General features: G+C 39.7%; 1 protein-coding gene across 1 annotated transcript in view; it reads right to left on the bottom strand.

Moving 5' to 3' along the window:
• The window catches only part of fgf18 (fibroblast growth factor 18), a 148,305-nt gene that overhangs the window by 53,573 nt on the left and 77,128 nt on the right, over positions 1–17,604 (bottom strand). The window lies entirely within an intron of this gene.

Genomic DNA, 17,604 nt, shown 5'->3' with positions numbered 1-17,604 from the left:
CAAGTGGCAGATGCTGCAGGCATTGGGTACACAACTTTCCAGAGACCCTGCTACCCCTGGTTTTATGGAGGACTCTCCCACAGTCTGTGGTAAAGTAAGAATGGTGTGACCAGAACATCATCTTTTCTTTGCCATCTTTTCTTACTGCAAGGTTGTTTGCTAGGTATAAGGCTGAATTCTAATAGGTTCATCTGTCAGCAATGGTGTACTTATGAGGAGATGGACAATGAGAGCAATGCCCCAAATAAGAATTCTCCCACCCAAACAGCATTTTCCTTCAGTCCCCAAATTTTCTGGCATTGCAAGAATATAAATGTCAGTTGAACCTTTAGAAATACAGTTTAGCTACCCACAAATGGACAGGAACAGTTACAAAAGAGATGCAAACACAGCAAATACAAAAACTATAGGTGTAAACATTTTCAATTTCAAAATTTGGAAGTCAAAGGATACATTTATTGGAGACTAGTATTCTTATCGGGATGTCAATGTCCTCCTTTTAGCTATAACCATCAGTCAGAAGTCTTGACTGGCTATGACTCTAAGGTATTTTCTCAAAGCAGAGTCCAGATGGAAACAAAACGGCTTCAGATTTCTTATGAATCTACACAGGTCTGTGATTCTGTTAATTTTTTCAGAGGTACAGAAATTGGGTAGCAAAACTTTCAGGGAATTATCCATGAGAAATTACAGACTGAAGCTAATTGTCATATGTTGCTCTGATGCACAACTTAGCTTTGCAGTGGCCAGATAAAATAAGAGAAATATATCCAGTGTTCCAGTCTTTCAGTTTGAGGGGCTCTTGAGACTAGAAATATCTGGACTGCATGATTTATGCCTTAACTAGTTATTCAATATGTTTGTTGTGGATGAGTGTCTTAAAAGGATTTCCAACATGGAGGTCCTAAGATGAACTTCTCATAGGCTTTTCTTGGCAAAATTTGTACAGAGTTTTGCCTCCCTTTAGGGCTGAGGGAGTGTGACTGTCCCAAGGTCACCCAGTGGGGCTCCATGGCCAAACAGAATTTGGACCCTGATCTGTAAAGTTGTGGTCCACCACTCAAAACCACTACACTACACTGACTTTCTTTGAGTAGGTTACTATTGCAGTTTAAGTACAGAAATGCCCATGAAAAGTGGGTGGAAACTACAAAGCATATTATACTGGACTTGGATCAATTTCAGTAACTACCACTTTTCTAATGGGTAAAATTCAAACTACTGATTTTTGTCCTGCAAATGCTTAATGGCCAGAGTTTCTGAGGAATCACTTATAATTGCAATAACCAACTAGCATCAGAGGAGAAGAATTCCTGTTACTCTCCATTTTTATTTTATGGGACGTGGGCAGTTTAGTTCCTTGTGCTTTTTGTTAGTTTTCAAGACAGATTTAATTCTATTTTTATTGCACATCATTCCACAAGTTTGTTAGTCAAAAGTGCAAAATACATAAAATAAATAAATTTCCATTTTTTAGTTTGTTTGGGGGTGGGGGGGTTCTGTCATTAAGCTCAGCCTAAACTGCTCCGAGTAAATACGGCCATTCTTCTGGGATGTTTTTATTGAAAGGATCCATCTCTTACTAAATAATGCATCTTTAGCAGAGATCTAATATGCTACACAAGAGTTTTTTAAAAAAGGATGCCTGGATTAATTGCAGGATACTAAGTGCAAATTATGAAACCTTTCCCATTTAGAGTCTGGGTCTCAGGGGGAGTTTAATAAGACTGGAAATTGCTCCACTGAGGGTTATTGTATACAGGAAAGGGCGAATCATGGGGAGGAGGGGAAAAGATGTATCTGCCATATGGCCAGTCTCAGCAACTATCTTCCAAAAGATAAAAATGAAGACTGTAGTAGGCTTGAATGTACCTGACTACTTCTTTTTTTTAAAGCAAACCACTGTCTCTTATTCCCAAACGCTAGGTGGAATTCTCAGGACGGGCCTTGGTGTTTGTTTGTTTGTTTATAGGAGGCTGAGCCAGGATTTGCAAAGGAGCCAAAGTGGTTACAACATCGTAGCAGACAACCTCACAGTCACAAGATTGGTGACAGTGTTCAATGATTGTTATCCATTTACATCTCACATATCCCCTCTACAGTGAGTTCAAATGATCAGAAAAATCAGAGAGAGGAAAGAAGCATTTCACATGGTGTTCCAGCAAGGGAATTTTCCTGCAGGATGAAGAAGCAAAAGCATCAATGTTTCCTGAATCATCCCCAACAGGGAGAATATCATACCAGCTGCAGCTTGTTTGGAGGTCAAACAAAATCAATAGAGCTTTCTCTCTGTCTCTCTTAAGCGGTCTTTATGCTAAACCTCTTTTCAATGGCATCTGGAGGAAAATGGGCCACGTTTTACTGTTTTTATGTTCAGCATTTTTAACCACTCACAAGCCAAGCAAACCTAACATTTCTTTCAAGCAGACACCCGAAGGCACTGTGCCTAGCTTCTTGAGTCATCCTATCACTTTTACGGCACAATGACATTGTGGGTGGAATTAAGTCAAGCCACCTCGACCTTGGGATTAATGAGGCAAGGGGGATAGGGGAATTAATCCAATAAACTGTCTGATCAGAAATTATATTTAATGCTGGTCATCAATTGGTTTAACATAGGTCGCTGTGTAAAATACATGCCAATTTAGCCCTAAGGGCTGACAGTTACGCTACATCTTTGCTCAGTCTCTGTTCAAAAGGGGGCAGGGGGGTTGGCTATGAGCTAGTTTGGCTTTTGTAAGATTTTAAAGTTTGATTTTTATTGTTACAAAACTCACAGACATAAGCTCAACGGTGAATACAGGGAGGAAACTAGTACTACAGCTAAATCTTATGCATGTTTAAACAACGACCTCATCAGATGGGCCGCCATAATTGCCACAGAATCACTACACATCTCATGAGGGAAGCGTTGGCTGCTCAGATTCCCTCCTTTGATCTCAATTGAACATGGGAAGCCTCCTATGTTGCCGCCACTGGAGCATGAGTCAGTTTGCCTTCCCTTATACCATAGAGCCCCACCGGAAGTAGCTGTCCATCATGAAATGGGAACCAGTGGGCTCCGTGGCAAAAAGGAAGGCAAACCAGCACATGCCACTAATTTTACCCCAGTTTGATGAGTCATAGGTTCAGTTATATCGACTGCTTGCTCCTAAGTGACAATGGATCAAATTGAAACCTGTTAAACACCTGGAAGCCCAAAGGTTGGGAACCACTGCTGTAAAAAGTCATGGACTGTGGAGTGATCTCAAGAAATCTAGGCCTTCAAAATATATTTATTTTGAAAAGTCCAAAAAAAGACTAGTTACATTATTTAAGATAAGGCAAAGAACAAATACAAATACTATTGGAACGTATTTCCCATCCAAATTCATTATTGTCTATGTTGACTAGGGCTGATGGATATTGCAAGTTAACCTTTGGAGGGCCACTGTGAGAGGTGAAGTTTCACCAGAGGCACTGTTTTATCTACTTCCTGAACTCAATAACAGACAAAAGCCAACTGCTCAAGGCTTTTAAAGATTCTGTAGGAATTGCACCAGGTGGATGGAGAGACGAAGCCAATGAAAGACCAGAGACATGCTCTGAACAGTAAATGGAAAGCTAAAGTCAGAAGGGGGTTGAGCTCCTCCCTTGTCTTGAGTCAGGAAGAATCAGCAGACTATTCTCCAAGACCCCATGATGCCTTGCTTACTAGAAAGAATTGGGAAACCTTCTCCAGAGGATCTTCAGCCAGAGAGAGACTATGGAGCCAGGGAGGGGGTGAATCCCTCAATTAAAAGGAAAGCCTTAAAGTTGTAAAAGCAAAGAGAAACTTAGCTAAGGCTAAGCAACTCTTCTCATGCTCTCAGTTACTCCTGCAGCTATTTCCTACTAAGGTGCTTACTCTGAAACCACTTACTTGACTTCTACAGAGGCAAATCCTGCAACCACTTACCTATTCCCTACTGAGGCTAGCATTCTATATCCCAGGCATGGGCAACTTCAGCCCTCCAGGTGTTTTGGACTTCAATTTCCACAATTTCTAACAGCCAGTAAACTTGTTGGGATTTCTGGGAGTTGAAGTCCAAAACACCTGGAGGGTTGAAGTTTGTCCAGACCTTCTATAGCCACATACAGAATTTCATCCTGCAAATGCTTATGCAGTCCAACCAAAGCTGCTCATCTAAACCTAACTTAAAAATTATTCTCTCTAATCTCTTACACCAAGTTAGATTGAAAGGGCATGCAACCCTGGGGGTGGTGATGATGTACACGTCCCCATGGAGGCTACAACTCCTGATAGCCACATTCCTCATTTCTCTATTAAGAAAAAGGAAATGAATAGACATTCCTGAATCTTGGTGTGCCTAACAATATTATGCCTACCACACCAGCAATGCCATGTTTAATCAATTACACTGAGTAAAGGTTTTTAACTGATTGATTTTGAAAGTGCTCCAATTAAAAAGTTAATTATTTTTAATGGAACATTTTCCCCTCTAGAATGTATATCATTACTCCGCAAACATAAGTAAATTTAATCAAGTAGTTAAGTGTTTAATTCAAATGTAATTAATTATCTGAGGTTTCTTTAATTGGAAGACAAGTGTGGTTTATTGTCAGCATCCCCCTTCCCGCAAAAGATAACCTCTCCTTGCAAGAAAAGAAAAGAAGACTGAACATTTTAGAGCGTAATCTACAAAAAAAATGTATACAACACAGAAGTTTAATATAATAGAAACCTTTTTTTTCAGATTTGCTAACACAAGTTCAACAATGTCAGAAAGTTGGGCTGATTACAACTAAAATAATCCCAATAAATACATAAATAAAAACATGCACACAAAAGAACAATCAGATGCAGAAAGCTTGCTGGGAAAGATACAGGGAAAGATGCAGCAGCTGATGTCAACTTAAACATGAATTAATAATGTGATAGATATTCAGGCCTCATCTGTTCAGGAATGCTCTTCTGGGCCTAAGTAATCATAAAGGACAGAGATAAATCCAGTGATTTCCTGCTCTCATCAATGATTATATCCATTTTCCCTTTGCCCCTACCTACAACTTCCTTCTGCAAAATTATCATTGTATCTCCAAACTCAGTGCATGGGTAATGTATGTATAGTCCTCTGCTCTAAGAAAGGTGACCTCCATTGATCTGTCGGAAATGCAATCCTAGCTATCTGGTTTAAAGATAAAGAACTAGAAGGCGGAACAAGTCAAGACTATGAAGTTGGCCATCAGCAGCTCTCCCCATGTCCAGTGACCAGATCATGGGGCCACATAGGTCACCTATTGACAGTTTCCCCCATTTTAGGGAGCAGATCCCCATGGAGCAGTGGTTCTCAGCTTGGAGGTCCCCAGATGTTTTTGGCCTACAATTCCCAGATATCCCAGCCAGTTTACCAGCTATTAGGATTTCTGGGAGTTGAAAGCCAAAAACATCTGGGGACCCCAGGTTGAGAACCACTGTTCTAGACCACACTAAAGTATCTAGTTTTGGATTCAGGCTCCCAGTTTCTGACCAAACGGCTCAAACTTCTGGAAGTGGGCAAATCTCCCACAGCAGCAGCACATGGGGCAGATACTTCAGCAAGCTATTCTAACATTCACTGCTATACAGGAGGGAAGCGAAGGGACAAAAGGAGAAACGGGGGATATGGAGAAAAAGGAAAGGGAATATACATTTGGGAATAAGAGAATGAAGTATGCCACCTTGAACTCTCTGGAAGGAAGGCTGTATACACCTGTGAATAATAAAATTTATATCATGAGGAATAACAAATATACTATGAAATGGAATTTGAATTATGAATCAATGTCATTAAAATGTTGCTGCACTATTTTTAAGTGGTGAATCCTCTTTATACAGAATATTTTAACTACACAGTTCCTACAATTAGTAATCTTACTTCTACAATAAAACTGGGTGGGAGGGATTGTGTGCTTCCACTGTATGATGCAAAAGGTAATAATAATGATTATGATGATGATGATGATGATTATTATTATTATTATTATAAATGTATTTTTGTATCCCGCATCCATCTCTCCGAAGGGACTTGAGGCGGCTCACATGGGGAAACTCGACAACATAGTTAAAATGAACATATTAGTATTCAAATAACAGCATCATAAAACAATATAAAACAAACAACAATATAACACAATATAAAATAGCAACAACTAAAATAGTAACCAGTTTCTGGGCTCGGCAGTTAGGGTAGTGAGAATCAGTTATGACGGCAGAGCCCATGGATAAAGTGCAAATGTCAGAAGGGAAAAATTAGGGATATGGGGCAATATAAGTAGAGCACTATAACTCTGGATAGGAAACAATAATAGGATGCAAGGACTAGAGTTTGGATCATAACCGAGCCAAAGTTTTCTGGAGAATCGTCTAATCAAAAGCACAATGGAACATCCATGTTTTTAGCTCTTTATGGAGTACTCTTGGTGGTGCTGCTCCTCCTCTTTACCCTACCACTGCTCCCATGCATCTGTGTCACAAAAATGCCTGTTGTTCCTGCCACCACCCACCCACCCACCTTGGCAAAGATGAGTGCTGGCTAGTGAAGGGTTGACTCTGAAGGGTCCTCAGCCCCCACGCTATGGAGGCAAAGATTTCAAAATATTTGCGCATACATAATGAGAGATCTTGTAGATAGGATCCAAGTCAAAAATACAAAATTCATTTATGTTTTGCATGCATCTCATTTAAATAGCCTGGAGGTTATTTTATGCAGAATGTTTAGAATTTGTGCATGAAAGTCTTGTTATTGGAATTTCTATAATTTGTGCATTAAACAAAATTTGTGTCCACTGAACCATGAGAAAGCCAAAGTGTTCATATCCCAGCCAGCGATGTGGACAATTCTGGATTTTGGAGTATTTCAGATTTCAGAATTCCAGATAAAAAGGCAAAGATAGAGGTTTTCCCCTGACATTAAGTCTAGTTGTGTCCAACTCTGGGGGTTGGAGCTCATCTCCATTTCTAAGCCAAAAAGCTGGCGTTGTCCATAAACACCTCCAAGGTCACATGGCTGGCATGACTGCATGGAGCGCTGTTACCTTCCCATTGGAGTGGTACCTATTGATCTACTCACATTTGCATGTTTTCGAATTGCTAGGTTGGCAGAAGCTGGGGCTAATAGCGGGAGCTCACCCCACTCCCTGGATTTGAACAACCGACCTTTAGGTCAGCAAATTCAGCAGCTCAGCGTTTTAACCTGTTGTGCCACCGAGGAACCCTGAATTCCAGATAAGGGATTCTCAATTTGTATAAAGTCAGAAAGAACAGGAAGAAAAGCTTGACCTGGATTCATCCACAGTTCCACTCTGAACCCCCAGAATGCATTAAAACTGGGCTAGAAAGTATGAAGCTTTCCAGATACTGTTAGACTGCAGTAACATCATCACTAGCTACTATAATCAATGGGGAGTATACAGTATATGGGCATTGCAGTATATCAAGAGTTTTCCTCAGCTCTATGTTCAAGGGTCCCACACCTTTATATCCCTGAAACAAAGCAACACAACATAAGCTGCTCCCCAGGATTCTGTGTTAAATCCTAAGTAAAAATGAAATTAGAGAGTTATTGTAGTGATATACATATTGGACTATGACTCTAGAGACCAAGATTTGTGTCCCTGGGGGGCCTTAAGCATGTCACATTCTCCCAGCCTCAAATGAAGACAAAGACAAGCTCTCTCTGAACACATCTCACCAAGAAAACTTCATGATGGGTTCACTTTAGGGTCACCGTAAGTTGGAAATGACTTGAAGGTACATAATAATAACAACAGAAAAAATAATGACTTCACAAGACAACAATTTTCCAATCTGACTAGCATTCAAAGACCAGGAAAATGTATGCCAAACTCTTAATGTCATCTTGTTTTAATGTAATGTCAAAAACAAACAGCAAAACATTCTGCAAACCTGTATGAGAAAGACAGCTTGTAAGGCATGCATCTGGGGAAATGAGTGTAATTTAATTCCCAGCACCACGGTTCCTCTTTCCTCCAATTTGGATTGATTTTTCCAAGCTTTAAATTCAGTTGTCAGTAGAAGGCGTATAAATTCTGGGCCACCTTGGCCATTTGCCTGCTAATTTGTTACCCATGAAAAATTAAAATTTTACAGTCAATTAAAAGTGTAGCTGGATTGGTCAATAAAATGTAATCCAAACCTAACCGATTATCAAACTTCCCTAGGCATTTTATACTGAATGTGAATTACAAGCTCTCCTGAGTTCAGTGAGAATGCTTGCTACTCTAATACGTGAGCACAGGGCAGCAGTTTTTCCCAACCCCAATCCACTGACTGTGTACTCTGAAACAGAGTTCCCTGTCACCATAGGACTAGCAGCCAAATCATATGTATGTTAAATACAGCTGACTTCTAAGTAAGCATACAAGACTGTAGCCAAAAATACATTGTTCAATAAACTTTAACTGCCATGGTTCAATAGTATGAAATCACGGGAGCTGTAATTTTCCTAGATGTTTAGCCTTCTCTGCCAAAGAGTTTGATGCCTCACCAAACAACAAACCCCAAGTTCCCATAGCACTGAGACATGGCAGTTAAAGTGGTGTTGTCAAACAGTGTAGATACACAGGAGTCCGATCTTGCTAAAGTTTTTCGACATTGCAGTCAGTTGACCCAAAATGAATATAGCATTGCTATGTACAATGTATTTATTAGCTATGGTGAAACCCTTCATCAAATAATAAAAAAGGTCTTCTGAGTTGTAAAAAAAAAAAAAAAAAGACCGATGTCTCTAAAATGTGCGCCTTGGTCACACACATGGAGAAAATAATGCATTTCTGATGTGGCATTCAAGGCTGGGCAAATTCATCACCCCTTCCCCAAAACTAAATGACAAGAGTAGATAAGTCAAACTATGATTTAAGCAGTCCAGATTTCTCCAGGACCAGTCCCATAGCCTTCCAGACATAGCTCTTCCAGAACTTCATCCTGTTTCTTTGATATTTCTCCAGTGCAGCAATCATCATCATCATCATCATCATCGTCATCACCACCTTTATTTATACCCCACCACCATCTCCCCAAAGGGACTCTGGGTAGCTCACAGAAGGACTACCAGTGCTAAACATAAAATAAACAATACATAAACAAGAACGGAAAATATTCAGCCAAAAGTTGGGGGCTGGAGATAAATCTCTATCATAACATCATACTGAACTGAGGATATACGCTATAGCCTTTTTTGTTGCTCATTATGGCTTTAAATGATTGTTTTAGATTGTTCAAAGTATTGGTGTTTTGATGTGCTAGCATATTTAATTTTTTTTAAAAAAAATCTTTTATTCCTAATTTTTAATTCATGGCTCTTGTTTGAATTCATGTTGGAAGCTGCTTGGGCACCATCTAAGAGTAAGGCAGAGCAATTAATTGATTGAATACTATTGAATACTGTGCCAACCAACAAGACTGTCACATGACATTTTGCTGCTTGAGACATTCTAATTGCTCGACGTGATGTCAGCCAATATTATTAAATTAAATACATCAGAAGCCCTGTATTAGAGGGACCACAATTTCACTTTCCCATGCCCAAAATATTTTTTCTCTCTAGACATTTCCTAGGTCCTCCAGTTTCTGTTAGTTGACCTGAGTCACAATGGAGGACCTAGATATACTAGAAAGCATTTTCTAGGTCCTTCAGCACATTTCTGTAGTATGTTTCTGCCTGAAGTCCTTCATTATTTCAATAGGGTTCTCAATTATCTGTGATTTCATATTTCCACAGTAAATCTACGAATGTAATCCCCATGGATATGAGAGATAAACCATTTAACAACCATTTAACCCTTTGACACCTACCATCAGCACCTCATTCTCCCTAATAGTTGGGTCTGGCTCTACCAGCCATTGACATTTAGTGCTGCAGTGAAAGCAGAATGTAGCTGCAGCAGCTATTAGGAATTAGCATTTCTGTGGAGCAGAAATGCAGGGAGAAAGTCAGCAGAGCAATGCTAGGTCTAACTCACTTTCATTGTTTCCTACAGGCATCTCTTCCAAGCCAGCTACTCGCCCCAAGACCGCTCAGAAGAGCAGCTGCGCTGACAACGCACAAGGAAGGCCCCAACCCTGGCAGGGTATGGCTGGATCGCATTAGACTGACTTGTCTCCGAGGGATTGGAATTCTCATTTTTATAACACTGCTTGCAAGACAAATCATGGTCCTAACAATATTTGTATTGATTATCTGAACTGGAGCTGCAATTGGCTCCATTGTCTCACTTCCTCTTAAATTGCTCACAGATGGGATCCTATTTCTGTGTCTGCAATCCTAGAGGGAACTCTTAAATCACAACCTAGAACAATATCTGCAGATAGATACACAGACACACTCCACAACTGTTAATCCAATATTTTAATTGCCTTTTATGACATTTTAATGAGTGCAATCCTACATGAAAGCTCCCCAAGTGAAATAAGAAGGGTGCCTCTAACTTGGCACCTCCATACTATTGCTACTAAATGAAAATAATAGACTTGGATAGCAGAAGGAGGAGCAAGGGAAGTCACAATAACCTTTTGGCAGGTTTAGAAGAGAATGCAAGAGCTGACTACGGGAAGAGTGGATGATGCAGAGAATCCAGTTCACCTATAAGTGTTAAGAACATCAGGCCTTTCACAGATTAAAACAGGCAATACTCTGACATGACTGCTATTCACTACGGAAGTCTGCACTCAGCTTCCATTTATGTATGCTACAATATCCTGTCCTACAGTGATATAACATGCTAAACATGGTGCCATTTGTCATCAAAGCTTTAAAAAACCTAGTTGTGTTGGAAAACCAATTGCTGCCCTGAGTGAGCCCCTGATGGAGCAGCGGGTTAAACCACCAAGCTGCTGAACTTGCTGACCGAAAGGTCAGCGGTTCGAATCCAGGGAGCAGGGTGAGCTCTTGCTGTTAGCCCCAGCTTCTTCCAACCTGGCAGTTTGAAAACATGCAAATGTGAGTAGATCAATAGGTACTGCTCTGGAAGGAAGGTAATGGCGCTCCATGCAGTTATGCCAGCCACATGACCTAGGAGGTGTCTACGGACAATGCTGGCTCTTTGGTTTAGAAATGGAGATAAGCTCCAACCCCCAGAGCCGGACACGACTAGACTTAATGTCAAGGGGAAAACCTCTACCTTTACTTTACCAGAAGTGAAACTGCAGCACCCCTACCTGCACTGCTTAGCAATGCGGCTGGTGAGTCTCTCCATTTTTTTACGATCCTTTCACACTACATAATTATTGCACTGTTATTCAGCTTTCATTGTCATGGTTACATCCTATGAAATTCAGGGATTTTTAGTTTGGTCATAGTTATAAGAGGGACTCCTTTGCTGAGGACTCTAAGGCCTTTCTTTAAACTGCCAATCTCATAAGGTGTGTCCATCACAGTTAACACGGAATCATAGCTCTATAATTGTGCATTGGTTTTCAGTGTTTTAGCTCGTAAATTGATTGATTTGCTTTTCCATTTCAACTCTTGCATTTTTAAAAGAAAACTACACAAAAATCCATTATTTTTATATGTTACCTCCCCCACCCGGCTAAATGTACATTTTGGAATGTATTTTACTTTAAAATGCACACTTCAAGCCATCTTCTTGAGCTGGCAACAACTGAGAAGAACAAAGCACAACTGCCTTCCAATCAATGTGTTAATCCAAAAATGGTGAGTCAAGTCAGACTCCTCCTGAAGAAGCCAACACATTGGGAGGTTGCTGTATTTGGTGCTGTCGTTCTCAGGGTTCTTTAAAATATCCAAATGACATTTTTGTCATCACAGACTACAATTGGCTTTTATTATCCATGGATTCAACCATTCACAGCTTAAAGATATTCCCTGACATCACCCAAAAACCCAAATAAAACCTTGATGTTGCCAGCATCCATAGACTTGGGTATCCAAAGGGGCTGGAACCACACTCACTGTATCTTCTGCAAATTCCTGGCACTAACCGCAGCACTTTATTCCCACCTCATCAAACCACATACCACTTTTTCAAAATTCTCTGGAAGAGCATTAGCAGAGATCCAAGAAATTGTTACAAATGTCCAACCAAAAGAAGGGAGAAAGTGGATACAGCAAACTCCAGCAAAACCAAAAAAGCTGTGTCATGAATGTTCCTGCTTCTTTAGATCAATATGGAAGCTCTCCTAGTGTCAGGACCCAGGCTGCAGAGCACCAATAACCTTACACAGAGGCCAGAATCTATCTAATATCTTTATTATAGAAATATATAAAGTCAATAAAAACAAGTGAAGAATATAGTTCAGAAGTAGACCTTTCAGATGAGGTCAAATATAGTCCAGAAATGTATTGTCCAATATAAGATATTAGAGTTCAAAGTTTTAATCCACTTGACCGAAACACACACTTTGCCAAGCAATAGTGTGGGGAAATGACAGAGTCTTTAATGTCCAATGTAGCTTGACAACAAGGCTGGAAAATAAACTTGATTCTTGGCTAGAACAAAGACTTGAAACGAGGCAAACATGAAGCATGAACAAGGTCCGAGGCAAGACGTGAAACAAGGCAGGCTTGAAACTTGATCCGGGAAACAAGGAACTGGGATACGAAGTCCACACACGATCTCTCTCCTCAATCTGATCAATTGACTCCGCAAAGTTCCCCTTGCGGCAAACACCTATATGGGGTCTCGTTTTCCCGCCAACAGAACTCTTTCCCCAGAGAACGAGAAGCGAAACCCAACTCTGTCCAGATGCATGACTCCTTAGAATTTCCCAAGGGAAGCAGACCTAATCAGCTAGTTGTTTGGCAGCGATTCTCAGGCTCCGGCGATTAGCCTCTCTGACTCCTCTATCTCGATTATAATTGTCCCTCCGGGAAAACGGGGGAGAATTCTGCCCAAGGCTTGTTTGGCTAAATTCTTGAGGGCAAACATCCTCCAGGTGGAGAGGCTCCGGCTCAGGCTGAAACGGCGGAAATCCCATGTTTTCCTCTTCGTCTGCCACAATAGTACTAGGAACAGGACTACAAGGCCCATGAGTCATCACACCTAGGCAGGGGGTGTAAATCTTTGAGCTTTCCTACACCCGGGTAATTTTTTTTAGAGTAGTTATGTCCAACTTTTGGTCCTCCAGGTGTTTGGGACTCCAACTCCCAGAAGCCAGCTTGTCCAACACTCAGAAATTGTGGGAGCTGAAGTCACCTGGAGGACTAAATGTTGGACACCACTGCTTTAGGGAGTCCATAGACTCATAAATTACTAGATTGAGACACATGATAATGCCTGATATTCACCCCACACTACGGCTGTGTATTATGTACTAGACCTTGGCAGTTATATCTTGGCATGTCTGCTAGCACCATGATGCAACAGATTTCATGGGACTCATATATTCCAACACCACCAACACTCCTGAATCCCCTTTGCCTCTAAAACAGTGGTTTTCAACCTGTGGATCCCCAGATGTTTTGGACTTCAACTCCCAGAAATCCTAACAGCTGGTAAATTGGTTGGGATTTCTGGGAGTTGTAGGTCAAAACACCTGCGGACCCACAGGTTGAGAACCTCAGAAATCAGTTCTCCTTGGAAACTGGCAACTATACTTAAAATAAAGAGTAGCATTCACATATATTTTACATGATCCCTGTCAGAGAGTGGAAACTCTCACCCATTGTCTGAGACACTCATGGGTTGCTTATCGTCAACATTTTTGTCTATTGTGCGTAGTGACTCTCTGGGTGTGCCATTTAAGGAACACAAACACAGCAGTCCAGCGGCCCTTGTGCCAGAAGCTAACGTTCAAAATAGAACTTCCCTAGGCAAGATGCATTCTTTTCCGCAGATCGTATCTGCACAAAGGCAGAATGTAGCAAATTAAGTAAGAAGTGAACTCTTAAAAAGCACACATGTTTCAAATAAGATGATTACGGCACATTTTTAAATGGTGGCTGAACCTTTCAGAACAGAATCCAAGGTGACGGTAATTGAGTCCTTCCCCTAACCCAAAGAATCCTGGGAGGTCCAGCTCGGCTTTTGCTGTTTGTGGTTCATCAGAGGCCGCCTGCCTCGGTCGAGCCTGTGCTTCCAATTCATGTCACTGCACCACCATTCCTGGCATCTTTTCAGCCACTTTGAAAAGGGAGGAGGAAAGGTCCTACCAGCCACACCACCCAGATCTGATGGAGGAGAGATGGGGCTGAAGGACCATGAAATACTGGAGAGAGTGTGGAGGTAGCCACCAACCGTTGATCCAAAGGCATACTCCTATTTCACTCTAATATTAGGTCACCCATAACTGCAGCTGCCACAGTGAAAGATCACCTCTGGCCCCCCAGGCAAATTTTCTGCAAATAAATGGCTTTGAAAAGGGGAAGATTGGGAAGCTGTGATTTATTTAAAACAAAAAAGAAAGGTATTTTGATTTAGTGCCACACACTGAGACAAGCACAGAAAATAGTCATCCCCGGATAACATCCCACCAAATAAACCACAGCTTGAAGAAGCATTCATGCAAGGGATTTAGGAGTCCACAATAATCACACTGGTTGTGCACACCCATTTCTTGTGGGGAAGCACCCATTTCTAATTGTCACTGGTGCTTGCAAAAGCCAACAATGTTTCTGTATTATCTTCATTGACTTTATATTTAAACTATTTTAACTTCAGCTTGTGAGGGAGGGGAGGAGCAGTACAATTTAATTCTTCCTTTTTCCATATGTTCACAGCGCCATACAGAAAGATGATGGCTGATGTTATTATTGTTCTATCATTTCACTGACATGTATTTAGGGATATGTGGGATTCCCAAGAGGAGCCCCCTCAGGGGCTCCTTCTACTCTGCCATATAATCCATATTATAACAGAAGATAATTCAAATTATCTGCTTTGAACTGGGTTATCTGGGTTAACTCCCATTAGATTAAATCAGATAGATAAAAAAATACACAAATCAGTGCTGGAGAGGCTGTCAGGAAATAGGGTCATATCTTCATATGTGGTGGTCATGTAAAATTATACAAAAATTTTGGGAAATGATATTTAAAGAAAAAAGAGCAATAATAAAAATAGAGATAATGAATACACCTAAATCGGCATTATTACTTATGCATGACAATATCCTCTCATAACAGGAGAAAGAATTGGTTTCTAATTTGATAACTGCAGCAAAATTGCTAATAGCAAAAAAACTGGAAAGAAAAAATAGGAAATACAATTAGAAGAATGGTACAGGGAAATTTGGAACATAGCAATTAATGATAAGCTGACTTGCAATATTAAAATTAAAAAGGGAATATCGAAACAAACAGATTTTTGGAAAATATGGAGAAAATTTATTGAGTATATTTTTAATGAGGGAAAGGGGTATAAGCCAGCAACAGAGACAATGACATTTTGGACTTGTGAAACAGTATGAGTTGGTTGGTCCTGGTGAAGGTGGCACAAAATAAGGGGAAGGGAAGAGGCGGGAAAGATATAATAATAATAATAATAATAATAATAATAATAATAATAATAATAAATAAAACATGTATAAGTAGATAAAAGTAGTAGTAGTAGAGAGCTATATAGTAAAGTTGTAATGGAAAAATCTAAAACTGATAAGAAATATGCTTAAAGATGTTTTGATTTTGATTTTTCTTTATTCTTGGATTGTATACAATATGATATGTTTAAGATACTGTAAAATGAGGAAAGAATGTACACTTATACATTTTGAATTATAAATTAATAATAATAATAATATTAATAATAAAACATTATAAGTAGATAAATGGTGTGTAGTAGAGAGATATGTAGTAAAGTTGTAATGGAAAAGTTAAAAAAACTGATAAGAAATATGCTTAAAGATGTTCTTGATTTTTTTTTTTACTGTCGGATTGTATACAACATGATATGTTTAAGATATTGTAAAATGAGGAAAATGTAAACTTATACATTTTGATTGATAAATTAATTTTAAAAAATAAAAAAATAAAATGTAGTGTTTATATTTGTTGGTGTTATATGAGAATCCGGGGCAAACCATAACTTTGGGCCCATGGAAGCAGTTAGGTCACTGAACTGGGTTAATGCCAGTCAAGATCACCATAACACAGTCTTGAACCTTGTTAACTAAAGTCATGGTTGCTCCGAATTCTCCTTGAGAATCCAGGGCAAACCATAACTTTGGGCCCATGGAAGCAGTTACGTCACTTCCAAGATGGAACTGGTCACAACTGTTTACATGGCCATGCCATATTGGGCCAGCTTTAGCACAGCAAGGGACAGCTTTAGCACAGCAGGTTAAACACCAGCTGTAGTCAATCTTGTCAGTCGAAGACTGCCAGTTCGAAGCTGGGTCAGGGTGAGCTCTTAGCCTTTAGCCCAGCTTTCACCCACCTAGCGGTTCGAAAACAAAAAAATTGATTAGAGAAATAGGTATTGCTCATAAAAAAGTGGGGGAGGTATTCTGAGGCACTCAGAAGGAATGCTGGCAATTCAGTCCAAAGGAGGAAATTATAAACTAGCTCTTCGGCAAGGAGATAAAGCGACAGCACCCCCCATGGCCGAAATTGAGCACAACATCTTCCAAGGTGCTGAAAAGATGGGGAAAGCCAATACTGTATATACCCCTTATCTATGTATAATTGTCTATCTAGTTGTGTATAAAACGACATTTCATGTTTGTTGCATATGTATGTTCTGTGATCCACCCAGAGTCCCCTTCAGGGTGAGAAGGGCGGAATATAAATACTGTAAATAAATAAATAAATAAATAAATATTCTCTGGGCTCAAGTGACCTGAGAACACAAGATAGCACTCACCATCCCACTGTAATCCCAGATGTAATGATTTCATCTTCAAACCGTTCTTTCTTGAATGAATCTGTCACCCTTTCATCTCTTAAATATATTTGTTCAGTTTATTACTTCCATTATCTTTTTTTATTTCTTCTTAATCATGTACTGTGTTCTCCTGCTGGTCATATAGCATCCTCACTCTTGGTTTAAATTTCTTTTTTATTTATCATCCCTTGTGAAAGAGGTATTTTGTTCTATCTTTTTTTAATGTTGTCATTTTCTATGGTAGTTCTTTGTCCCTTAACACAAGTTCCTGACTCATTGCATTCCGGATTTTGATCCAATTACTGTCAACTTTTTCTTTTGCTTCTTGTCTGTCCTTAACTGTTTGTATGTGGCTTTTAAATTCTGCAAAAATATTTCTCACTTTGCATTTTGGCTCCTTGATTAAGTTAATATTATTTTTCAACCTTACTTAAGTTTTGAAATTAACAGTTCATGATCTGTGCCATAATTTGCTTCTCTTTATTTTTCAGAGAAAATTGAAATTTTGTATCTTCTGCTTTCCAACTATGTAGTCTATTTGTAATTTGTACAACACTGAATTTGATTACCTTATTGATTTAATTTATGCAGAACATGTGTATTCTGTAAAAGATGGGAGGAATGTAACAAGTCTCACCTACCACTTCACCAGATACACACAACCTTAGATGGGTATGATGCAAAAAGCCACAAAAATACCACAGGAAATGCCTCCAAGTACTCATCTGACCATGGTTTACTACAAAGTTGGCATTTTAAGCCATGTTCTAGAATACAGATGTTTGG

Source organism: Anolis carolinensis, chromosome 1 (genome assembly GCF_035594765.1).
Source record: "Anolis carolinensis isolate JA03-04 chromosome 1, rAnoCar3.1.pri, whole genome shotgun sequence".
Lineage (NCBI taxonomy): Eukaryota > Metazoa > Chordata > Lepidosauria > Squamata > Dactyloidae > Anolis > Anolis carolinensis.
The sequence above is the reverse complement of the archived record's forward strand: the minus strand, read 5'-3'. Positions and strand labels throughout refer to the sequence as shown.